The following is a 13,224-nucleotide window of genomic DNA, read 5'->3' on the forward strand; positions in this document are numbered from 1 at the left end:
CATGTAGATGTTAAATTACAGATATGCAAGTTGCGGAAATTTTCCAAAAAGTTGGAAATATTGTTGGAAATTTCAAGAAAATATCACAAATAATAAGGATCCTTCATTTTTGAAATGAAAAATTTCCATCCCCATTCCCCATAAAGAACTATGAGAAACGTCCGGAATTTTTCCATGTGGAAATGGAAACTTTTCGTCGCTACATCAGTACAATCAGCAGCAGAAGTTGCTAAGCAGGCCAGAAATGATCTTGCCGCGACTTTATTTAAGAGAATAAGAGCGCGTAGAGGTAATTTTGAACACCTCGTCCGCTTAGCGACTTCTGCTGCTGGCCAGACGATATCATTGCAATGAGGTTTATGTTAAGAAGTATCTGTTGAATTGTGTGGACGATGGTATTACACCGTAAAACACATGCCCACGATCTGAGCTCTTTGATAAGGCATTTAGTTCAAAATTGTACAGCAACTGTGTAACATTTAACTGTAACTTTATAGCACTTATGCGCTGAATTTATTGTATAACGTTAAGTATGCGTTAAGTCATAAAATTGTACCTACTATTAAGTAGGTATGCTGAAATAAAGCGCAGTTATTCGCGAGTTGATTGTATTTTTCATTCAGTTTAATTGAAAATTTTACACATTACAGCTTAAGAATTTATCGTATTGTTCTTTGGTATTGTTATAAATTGCTTTTTACACAATAATGTCAAATAAAAAAGAAAAGGCAAATTATAATATTTTCTAAAGTAAAGTATGTATATTACACATACTTTTTTGTAGCATTATGTACCATCGCTAGAAAATCGCTATCCAACATGGTAACTTGGTGGTAACTGGTAACCAACGAGTAGTATGTATATGAGAGTGGTAACGCGGTAAGTGTGATGGGCACCTTTGCATCCAGTATAACTCGCGGAGGTCTTTTAGATAAAAATATTTTAATATTTAGATATACATATTTAAGTTATTTTTGTATATGATTTTATATATCTAGCAACTAACCTTTTGTATAAATAGATAATTTTTGACAATAATTATGAAGTCTGCATCTCATGCGCATCAATAATATTAAGAACGACAAGCACTCATAGTAAGTACCTAAAATGGTCCAATGTCTTAATTTTTTTTTTTTTAATTATTATGAATGGGCTTACTCATGGCCACAGACTAGCCGAGGCGTAGACGTGGCCTACGATGGAGCGAGCTCGCCCAGAAGGTGCCTGTTCGCTTTTGATTTGAAGGTTGCCGGGTTATAAGAACACGGAAATATAGACGCCGGCAGGGAATTCCATTCCTTGGCAGTGCGCATAAGGAAAGTAGAAGCAAAGCGCTTCGTGCGAATTGGTGGAATATCTACCATGTAAGGATGGAAACCGGCCGTGCGTCTAAAATTCCGATGGTAGAATGGGGACGGTGGAATAAGCTCGTGTAACTCTTGGGCACACTCCCCGAAGTGCAGCCTGTAGAATACCGACAGGCTGGCGACTTTCCGCCGATGGGCCAAAGACTGAAGCTTAGCCGTTAGCTTCTTGTCGCCAATCATCCTCCTGGCTCTGCGCTCCACTGAGTCCAAAATATCCTAATAGACTTTATTTACCATGATGCTCAACATATACATTATGCTCCGTGTGCAATACTTTTCAATAACTTGAATGCATCCATACTTTTTTTATTTTGGCAATTCACAAGCCTATCATCTTTGACAGCTGCCAGTGCCAGTCGGGAGCCACTAATGTACGACCAAATAATGCTCAACCCAAGAATGTACAGCCCAATAATAGGCGTCCATGGTGGACGCGTATTATTGGGCTGTACATTCCTGGGTTGAGCATTCTCGGGCCGCGCAATATTGGTCCGGGGCGATAATACGAAGCCACTCTTTTCACAGGGCAATAATGTACGACCCCATAATTCGCGTCCAATAATTTGAGTCCCTTGGCTTTCAATTATTGGGCTGCGCATTATTGGTACAGGTCGAGAAAGCCCGACCCAATAATGTACGACCCAATAATAGGAAGCCAAAAACCAGAGAGATTCTTTTTTTTAAGGGAGCTGTCAAAATTAGTAGGGACGTTCTGACATTAGCTCTTGACAATTTAAAAATAATCGGTTTTTTCTAGTGCCATCTTTCAGTGACATTGACAGTATTGTATTGACACTTGTTGGTTTACAAATACAATAAAATGAATTCTAATAAAAGAAACAGTAGACTCAGTAGAGGTACGAGGTACTGAAAAAATATTAATTAATGGAGAAGCCGAAGTTGGAGGTAAGTGCCGCAATTCAACAACTTAAGCTAAAAAAATCTTCGTGTCCGCATGGTATTCCCTCGTGCGTATGGACTGTACAGCATGGTGCTGGCGGAGCCGCTATGGCACATATTTAACCTCTGTCTCGAGCTAGAAGTATTCCCAGAAATTTGGAAAATTACTTGAGTGATGACCAGTATTGAAAGGTGGATCAGGAGATAAGGCAAGAGGGTTTCGACTTTCGACCGACACAAAGTTTGTACCCCACACTTAATTTTTTTAGACTGCATGAGAGACAGACAGCAGTAAGTATGTAGATTATGAAGGGCACAGATTGAAACCAGCAGTGACATGGCAGTTTGTTCAAAAGAATATCTTGGTTATATTTGACAACCAGTCTGGCCTAGTGGGTGCCTAGCCTAGTGACCCTGCCGGTGAAGCTGATGGTTATGGGTTCAAATCCTGGTTAGGGAATTTATTTGTTTGATGAGACAGATATTTGTATATTGAATAATTATATTGTTGTCTGGGTGCCCACAACACAAGCCTTCTTGAGCTTACCGTGGGACTTGGTCAATTTGTGTAAAAATGTCCCAATATATTTATTTATATTGAGATTGACTGAGAAAACAAGGTGTATGCTACAAGGTGGAGGTTTCTGCAAAACATATTGGTGAGTCCATTAAGACAGCTGTTTATCAGAAAAACTGAGACTGGGTCACTGATCAATGGGTCAAACACCATCAAAAACTACTACTTAAGAGCAAAAACAATTGTGTTTATGGGGTGGCCCCAGCTCCTCCATGACACCTAGCAGTGTCTTCAGGTCGCTAACTGCCTCCTTCAATGTGCACGGAGTCCCTAGGTATTGGTTCCTGTATACTTCTACCTTCTACCTACAGTGTAGGAGAATATGCTTTACTGTTTCTTCTTCTACCATGCACACTCTGCACATGGGGCTGTCTGTTTTACCCATATTATGTAGGTGTTTGATTAGTGCAGCGGTCGGCAACAAGCGGCCCGCGAACCTCTCACTTGCACCCCGCGTGCCTCCTAGGCTATTTTGTATGTAATATTGACAAACAACAATGTCTGATAAAGTCATAAATATTAACAAAGTGCGGCCCGCATCAACTTCGGTAACTACTATTTGGTCCTTGGCTGCTAAAAGGTTGCCGACCGCTGGATTAGTCTGTTATGACCTGTGATTAATCCTACTATTTTGCGTAGTTGGTGTGAAATGAAATGAAATGAATGAAATGAAATGAAATGAAAAATTTATTGATAACAATTTGTTACATGTCTTTTTTTCCATATAAGTACTAGTATTGGTCTAGTATTCTATGTGCATATACCTGTAAACATAATCCAAATTATATAAATAAAATTAATCGTTAAAATTTGCAATATATCGAAATTATTATTAACAATGAGAATGTAATTTATATCGGTACTATACAAATGTCACGCCTGTATTAATTATTAAATTACTAATGGAATATTAAAAAACTCACTGTAATCGTAAAACGTGTCTGGGTGTTTTTAATAATATTTTGGTGTAAGCTTGTAGTTTTGTTCTTTGGTCTGCCTACAGGTGTTCATTTTAGTCCAGTACTTATTGTGACACTCTTGGCAGCAGTCCGTCACAAATGAACTACGAGCGGTCGGGTTGAGCTGGAGCGAGGCCAGAGTGGTCGCTGAAGATAGGAAGGCGTGGCGCGAGCTTGTGAAGGCCCTTTGCACCTCTGGGGTGCCTTAGGACAACAACAACAACAACAACTTATTGTGAAGCTGGTTTCTGAACCTTTCCTGGCCAGTTCATCCGCTGCATCGTTTCCTCTTGATCCACTATGCCCCTTTATCCATTATACTGTTACTTTGTTGCCTTCTTTGCTCACTTCAGTGAGGCCTCGATGTCATTCAAGTATGAGTTCCGATGTAAGTTTGTAGCTACCTAGTGCTTACAGTACTGATTTACTGTCTGACAGTATTAGTATATTTTCTTGTTTTACTTCTCGTCTTTTTATCGCTTTGCAAGCTTCCATTATTCCTACACATTCAGCTTGGAATCCCGTATTGTGTTCCCAGTGTAACCCAGGGGTTTTGAGATGTATATGTTCAGGTCCTCCGAGAAGACACCACATCCGGTCCCTTCATTTGTTTTTGAGCCATCTGTGGATATTCTTAAATTTGTTTGGTATAGTCCTTGTACAAAAAGAAACATAAAACATGAAAGAACACACATCACACACACAAAGGCGAACTTATCATGTAATTCATGTATGCGGCACCGCGATATAATACATTCGGTAAAGACACACTGAAAGAAAACGAACTTAAAGATGTTCTTCTGTTCTGCAGGAAAACAAGAAGATTCGAGGAGAATGGTGTGGCACTTAATGCCGCCGGGACAGTAACCTAGCTGCAGCTCCAACTCTAGGGAATTGGGCTGAATGAACGCAACACGTGATCGACAGCCCACCTGCTTCCTGCCGAGCGTCCCTACACTACATCTACATGGATTCGCTTATTCTGCTCTACAAAACTTCTGTAAGTAGAGAATGCACAAGTGCAAGAGTTGAAGGATTGAAAGAGCTTGTCGTCTTACCTGACAGTCTTCCACACATTTACCTTAATTAATTTAAATGATTTTAATAATTATAGTCCTTTTTAGGGTTCCGTACCTCAAAAGGAAAAAACGGAACCCTTATAGGATCACTCGTGCGTCTGTCTGTCAGTCTGTCTGTCTGTCTGTCTGTCCGTCTGTCACAGCCGATTTTCTCCGGAACTACTGGACCAATCAAGTTGAAATTTGGTACACATATGTAAGTTTGTGACCCAAATATGGACATGTAACGTAAACAAATTAATTTTAAACATGGGGGCCACTTTTGGGGGGTAAATGAAAAAATTATAAAAAAAAAAATTCAAATTATATCATGTTACATATCAAATTAAAGAGCTTATTGTAAGGATCTCAAATATATTTTTTTTATAATTTTCGAATAAACAGTTTAGAAGTTATTCAAGAAAATAGGCAAAAAATGACCATTCCGCCCCCCCCCCCTTTATCTCCGAAACTACTAAGTCTAAAATTTTGAAAAAAATACATAAAATAGGTCTATACCTATAGATGACAGGAAAACCTATTATAAATGTACAGTCAAGCGTGAGTCGGACTTAATTACAGTTTTAGATCCGACCCCTACGGATTTTTTAAAGAGATTTCAATCACATATTTAATTACACAAACGGGTCTACCGCGATATAATTTCATTGTTTTTACCTTTAATTCCGACGTTTCAGCTGAGTTGCACTAGCTGTGGTCACGGAAAGACTGACGTCCCAACAAACCCACAAACGCCAACCAAACGCGCGTCCAAACGCGGTAGACCCGTTTGTGTAATTAAATATATGTACAAAACGCGAGAGTTTAAAGTGTTAGATTTCACTCACGTTTCACATAAAAAATACATTGTTAACAGTGCCGGATTAACCAATAAGCAAAACAAGCACGTGCTTAGGGCACCACGTTCAGGGGGGAGCACCAAAATGCCAGGATTCGGGCCTGGTTCGGCCTAAAAGTAAAATTGCGTTTTTTATATCGAAACATTTTCGCGCTCGCTTCGCTCGCCTTTTCAATAACTTTCTAAGGTATGACAAAGGTGACATTCGGGTGACGACTGCAGCAACATTACTCTGTTGCAAAGTACTGTCAACTTAGTTAAGTTAAATATAGACCTGTTAGGTCAGGAAATGAATGCTCAAAAAACGTTGTAGAGGGAAATGCTAGGAACACAATTTTTGACTCCGTAACTTTGTTTAGACTAGTTAGGAGGTAAACATATCAAAAGTCCCCGGTGCTGCGGGGTAGAGGGGGGTAAGAAGGTCGAATTTTTCGGTTTTTCATTGATATCTTGGAAACTTTGCATCTTAGCGACATGACTACTAAGACAAACCGAAAGCTCATAAAATTAGTTACAAGTTTTATCTAGTTAAGTTTTTCGATATCTTGAATAGTTTTTGAGATACCCGCTCTTGAAAGTTTATTTAGGGATTTTAATTTTATCTTGATATCTACATCAGTGATGCTGTTAGGCCATGTTTGATATCATTTTCGTATAAATCGGGGGCGCTGAATTCATTTATGTTATCACATTGGCACTATTCCGAAGTAAAACCAAAATTAAAAAAAAAAAATTAAGAATCCCTCTTCACGCTTAAACCGCTGAACCAATTTCGTTAAAATTTGGTATAGAAATAGTTTCAGTCTCGACACAGGACATAGGATGGTTTTTATAACCAAAAGCATCTTTTGAGGATGTGAAAAGTGGGGTGGAAGTTTGTATGAGGAGTCAATAACCGCTGAACCGGTTTAGGTGAAATTTAGGATGGTATACATCTGTGATTTAGATGAAAATGATACCTAACATGACTTCAAACTTTATCTTAAGCAGTATTTACCTCAGGAATTCAGTTTCGTTGACGAAGTTGAATTCCCCCCATACTCCATTTCACAACTTTAAAGGATGATTATTGAGATAAAAAGTATCTTATGTCCTGTCTTGGGACTCGAAATATCTGTATACCAAATTACAATTAAATCGGTTGAGCGGTTTAAGCGTGAAGAGGAATTTAAAAAAAAGGTATTTGTTTAAAGTTTATATGTTTTTTCTAAGGAATGGTGTCAATGTGATACCAAAAATGAAGTCAACACCCCCGATTTATACGAAAATGATACCAAACACGGCCTAGCAGCTTCACTAATGTAGATATCAAGATAAAATTGAAAGCCCTAAATAAACTTTCAAGAGCGGATATCTCAAAAACTATTCAAGATATCGAAAAACTTGACTGAATAAAACTTGTAACAAATTTTATCAGCTTTTGGTTTGTCTCAGTAGTCATGTCGCTAAGACGCAAATTTTCCAAGATATTAGAGAAAAACCGAAAAATGAGACCTTCTTTCCCCCCTCTCCCCCCCAGCACCGGGGCTACGGCCGGGGACTTTTGATATGTTCACCTCCTAACTAGTCCAAACAAAGTTACGGAGTCAAAAATTGTGTTCCTAGCATTTCCCTCTATAACTTCTTATTTCTTGGCCTATGTTTAAAACAGCCAACGAAGTATTCCTAAGAAATACTAGGAACACTAACAGGCTGGTCATAAATAAAATGCAAAGAACTGCCACTTTTAAGAAAAATTGTTATGCTATGTGTGTCAATATATTTAATAAGTTACCCAACAACATAAGAGAATTGCCCAATAGTAAATTTAAAAGAGCACTTTTTCAATGGCTGCTGTCTACGACATTTTATTCTATTAATGAATACCTTGTAAATCAACAATCTAGTTTTTAAATTATGTTAATTGAAGTGGTTTTGTTTGAGATAGATACATGATATATTATTATTTCATAATTGACAGTGTATTTTTATTTCTATTGTTGTTGATAATTAATTTGTATTAAACTAGTTTAAGTAGGTTAAGTTAGGTATATATTACACTAAAATTTGCATGCTGCATAGTCAGTTAAGAAAGATGGGACTTAAAAATGTATAATTTTACAGAAACAACTTGTATATAACCTTTTTTATCGCAAATAAAATGATTAAAACTTCCGTGATAAAATGATGTGACTGATTTCCATACTAAAAGTAAAAATGTACAACTGTCTATCATATTGCGTTTTTATATCGAAAAATTTTCGCGCTCGCTTCGCTCGCGTTTCAATCACTTTCTTAGATATGATAAAGGTGACATTCGGGTGGCGACTGCAGCAGTATTAGGTACTCTGTTGCAACATTAGGTACTGCAACGGCACTGTCAATTTTCGTGATAAAATGATGTGACTGATTTCCATTCTCAGCTGTAATGCGGCATTGAACTTCTCTCAATTTACCAAAAAAAATCAATGTAATCTTGATGACCCTAGGGAGAGGGGGCACCATGGTCTAGAAATGCTTAAAGCATCAAAATATCTTAATCCGGCACTGATTGTTAAAAATTGTGTAATATACGGAACCCTTGGAACGCGAGCCCGACTCGCACTTGGCCGGTTTTTTTTTCAGATTACCTCAATTACAGTATACTACAATACAATTCAAATACTCTTTATTGCACACCTCATTACAGAAAACAATACAAATAATACAGGAAGAAGAGATTAAACAACAGGCGGTCTTATCGCTAAAAAGCGATCTCTTCCAGACAACCTTACTACTTTTGAGGTTAGAACAACCCACGAAAACATTTAATGTAAAGTGTTGCCAAGACTAGTTGCATAAAGCTTTTACACTAAAAAAGTTATCAGATCCCGTAGTAGGTACCAAGACTTTTACTCTGTCATTCCTAACTTTATAAGCTCTAACAGTATAAAGCCAACATCTTGGTCAAACAGTACGGCTTGGCCGTTTCGTTGGTGTCATACTCATATGGACAATCCCGTAATGACACTTTCAGAATTTGAAAGACCTTTGTTGCTACTTTGTACAACAAGTCCACTGAGGGAGTGTTTGTAAAAACGACATATCAGTTTATATAAACTACGATAATACAAGGTCATATAAGCAGGCATAATTTTAAAACATTTAACATTTAGGTTTTCAGAAAAGTTACGTACCTATTTCTAGCGACATCTATGTATGTAGGGCCTATATAAAATAAGCCAGGAAAGTTATGAAAGTGAATTAAAGTTCATGTTGCACTGATAAAATTATTTTAAACAAATATTCTAAATATAATTATTCTCAAATTTCAGGAGCTGATACAAGCAGCCAGAATGAGTCTCTGCTGAGTCGCCGGCGCCGGACGTGCGTCGCGCGCCTCGGGCGACTGACGTCTTCGTGTGAGTCGCCAATTGCAGGGGAAGATACGAATAGTTAGGTATAAAAGCTACTTTAGTCAACCTCGCCTCAGTACTGTTTGTATTGACTGAAATACAAGTAGCATATATGAGACGTTCGGACGTATCCGTGAAAATACGAAGGTAAAGGAAATTGCACTACATTTTTAGAACCTATTCACCTGTCAGTAAAATATTGAAAAGGAAAGTTCATGAGTTTTATTATTTTCTTTCCTCCAACAGCTTCACATGGAGCAAATGTAAACCTTTTATGTTAATAAATATCAGTAATGTCAAGGTACAACGCTCTTTAGAGCATATTGCCATTCCTTTTACTCGAATGGCCTGTGGGTTAACTATACGAAGCGAGCCTACGATGCATTAAAAGTGCAGTATAACAATGCATTCAGAATGCTGTTGGGCTTACCTCGTAGATGTAGTGCATCTGGCATGTTTTGCGAAGCTAGAAGTTTTCTGGCAATCATGCGCAAGAAAATAGTATCTCTGCTAGGTCGAGTTTGAAGCAGTCCCAAACATACATGTTCGAAAAGTAGAACTCCCTTAGTAGGCCAAGCAATAAGAAGTTATAGAGGGAAATGCTAGGAACACAATTTTTGACTACGTAACTTTGTTTGGACTAGTTAGGAGGTGAACATATCAAAAGTCCCCGGCTGTAGCCCCGGTGCTGGGGGGTAGACTAGTTATAGTCCAAACAAAGTTACGGAGTCAAAAACTGTGTTCCTAGCATTTCCCTCTACAACGTTTTTTGAGCATTCATTTCCTGACCTATAGATCGTGTTTCAATTTATCGCCTCTCGTTGGCAATTAAGGTGGTTCGCTTTCCATACAAAAAAAACAATTACATAAGTACCTAATAGTGTGTAATTACTTAATATAACGCAATTGTTTTTTGTATGGAAAGCGAACCACCTTAACTATTCGCACAACGTTTTGTAGTTGCAGTAAGTACTTACATATGGCCGGTTAAATTTTCGAAATAGGTATGTATTTACGTACAGTGCTAATTGCCGCACATAGAATAATTAAAGTTTGATCAATCGGAATATGTTCCTAAGTCACTTATTACATTTCGAATTATAAGTCTGTATTTTACAGCTTTAGATGTGCATGACTGCATATGCACATCTAAAGCTGAAAAATGCTTTCATGAAATTATGGCTAAATTATGTTAATAGGGACAAATGTATCATTTTCAACCAAATGGGTTCTTATTATCTGTTGTCAATAAGGCGCTATTTCCATAAAGCTTCAATTTGAAATCAGCCTCGTCGACAACCGACAATGTTAACCTTTTGGTTGAAAACGTCACAAATTATGGCGATAGAGAATACAATGTTCTGTTGCCAGAGTGCAGCACTAGTAAAACCCGTAAACGAGTGAATTGCAAAAAAGTGTAGGTAACACAATGGAATATTCACAAAAATATGAAAGAATGTAACACAAAATGAAGAAAATGTATGTGTTTTTTTTTGTGTTACGTCACACAAAGGACGCCAAAATCGACGCCGCAATATTTTCCACGACGTGTAGAATAAAAGTGGCGTCGAATTCAGGAATCCGCAAATACTATGGTAGCCGATAGCCAAGTAATTTATCAATAGAACAATGTTAAAACAGTAGTAGAAACGGTGAGCTTTGCAAACTTTTAGTAGATTGGTTTGGTTTTGGTAGATTTCTCGGTTTGGCATGCTTGATGCTCTTCACATCACCACAGACGGAGGTCGACAGTTCGAATCTGTCTCGTTCAACCAATTGATGGAGGCACATGCACGCATACGAAGTATACGAACCACATATTACACTACCATCCTGGAGCTAATTGGATTATTTGCATCTACTATTATAGTATATACCTATGCCTTATTTTTACGCCTAAGACCCTAAGCTTTTAACAAAAACCATTATTTCTTTTATACCTACGGGCGGTTTAGCTCCCGTACCTACCTCTATTATACCTAGCCACGTGCTAAAGCAACAATGTCCTTTAAATCCGTATCCCGTATCGTGATAGTATTAAGATTCAACTCGTCTACATCGAGGTGGTCGATCGTCCTAAATACATTACCAAAACATGTTAACTCGTATGAGCCGTTACATAGATTTGAACCTTAATACTATCATGATAATTATTGATTAATATTTTTAAATAATTTGTTAAGCATATTTACACTTGCAAATATACACTTGCAGCATTCTAATATTATGGTATGGTAAACATATAACATGTTATATATTCGCGATTCATGTCGACAGCCCTAGTGTCAGGCCCCCGCCCGCCGCGCGAGCAGCCGGCCCCCGCCCCCGCCCCCGCCCCCGCCCCCGCCCCGCAGTAACAGTTATCTGTTTGACTCGGGGGCAAAGTTGTTGTTCAATCGCTCGTGCTAATATTGATACCCGAGCAAGCGAAAGATTCCAAAATTGAACCGATAGCGTAGCGAGTGGTTAAAAAAATGGAATCTTGAGCGTTGCGAGGGTTTCAAAGCGCGAGGGTTAAACAAAATTTGCTCCCGAGTGAAACACAAAATGTTTCACCACACCGACCCGAAGCAAATATTAAATGTAAAATATCAAACAAAATCAAATCCAAATTAATGTTACCTATTAAATATTTATCATCCAAAATCATCATAAAAGTCAGTTCTACCGGCAAACATAAGAAAACAACTCAAAATTTGCATTTGATTACTTTGCCTCACATGTGAATAAAATGCAACTTTGCTATCAGTTTTTGAAGTGCTAAGAAAGCCTTTCCGAGTAGGTGTGGTGAAAAATATAATGTTCTAATGCTGAAACGTATCACTATCACTGTTTAGTTAGAACAACATGAACCTCATAGAACCCTCTTTCAAGTGCTATTGAAAGAGGCGGCTATACAGGGCCTGGGGCCTAGGGCGGCGAATAGTTATTTACGATACAAGTGCGGAAAAGAGGAAATTCGAACGAGTGGCGATAAATTAAAACACGACCGAAGGGAGTGTTTTAAATCCACACGATTTGCAAATTACCTATTCGCACGTGTATCGTACAACGTTTTACAGCACATGGCCCTTTAAGCTTTTGACATACGCACGAAAAGTGCTATTTTACGCACTAGTGCGGGAAAATAGGACCATAATTATATACTTTAAATGATATTTTTATTATTAATTTGTATAAATGAATGTCATTAGTCATTGCCTACATTAAATGTACTTAATCTATGCTTCCATAAATATATTTACTATCATTATCAATATATTACAAGACGTTGCACATATGTCGTTGTTTCACTTATATGCACACCTAGATATATTAGGCTATATCTAATATAACTGGAAAGCCTGGCAGGCTAATCTTTTAACACGTTGGCTGCCATGAACATTGAACATCACCGTTGGGATCACGTAATCTTCTCTGTGTGCCCATGAGCATCACCAGTGGAATCGAAAGCTCGTTACCTCTTTATTGACCTCAGTAATAAATGTATAGTCAGATGCTGGGATCACTAAATTTGTAAGGGGCGTGGGAGATACACTTTAGGTGAAGGATGGTGGGCAGCCAATGTGTTTAATACTTCGTTTATTTTTGGTAGGCTTAATTTTGCTGCCCTTTTTAGGGTACTTACCGTAGGGAACTACTACGTTAAAAAAAACCTATGCTAAAATAAAAGGTAAAAAAACCTATTTCTATCTAAAGAGTTTGTATAGGTGTAACTGGGTCACAGCTGAATTCTTATAATGCAAACCGAAGGGCTATATGCAAGAGTACTCGTATGGAATAACAAACACCTTACGACAAAGACCATAATAACTGTCTACCAAACTTGTGTCTTTAGAGAATACTCTTGTAGGGGGCCGAAACCTGGACGTCGTAAGCTAATCAGGAACGAAGACTTAATTAACACCTTCCACGTGCGCTGCCTTCGGAGTAGGTAGGTATGGTATAGTAAACATAACATGGAAAGACAGGGTTACTGGTTACCAACGAAAGTGCGCTGGAGTTTGCTAAGCTTCCTAGTATCACCGCGCTTATAATCTGAGACCGCGCTACTCAAACAGAGACGTTTGCGGCGGCTAGGGCATGTTTAACGAATGGACAGTGCTATTGGGCAAGTGCAACGTAAGACG

General features: G+C 38.2%; 1 long non-coding RNA gene across 3 annotated transcripts; it reads left to right on the plus strand.

The window, feature by feature from the left end:
- The first annotated feature begins 1,793 nt into the window (after nucleotides 1-1,793).
- LOC134669071 (uncharacterized) lies at nucleotides 1,794-9,365 on the plus strand. Of its 3 annotated transcripts, XR_010098852.1 has the most exons (4): nucleotides 1,794-2,273; nucleotides 4,615-4,803; nucleotides 8,389-8,483; nucleotides 9,014-9,365. It is a non-coding gene; the product is annotated as an uncharacterized LOC134669071 (long non-coding RNA). The 3 variants fall into 3 exon arrangements; XR_010098851.1 differs by lacking the exon at nucleotides 9,014-9,365 and having other exon boundaries at nucleotides 1,797-2,273; nucleotides 8,389-8,954; XR_010098850.1 differs by lacking the exon at nucleotides 8,389-8,483 and having other exon boundaries at nucleotides 1,798-2,273.
- Nucleotides 9,366-13,224: the final 3,859 nt, after the last annotated feature.

This window comes from Cydia fagiglandana, chromosome 11, assembly GCF_963556715.1.
Source record: "Cydia fagiglandana chromosome 11, ilCydFagi1.1, whole genome shotgun sequence".
Classification (NCBI taxonomy): Eukaryota; Metazoa; Arthropoda; class Insecta; order Lepidoptera; family Tortricidae; genus Cydia; species Cydia fagiglandana.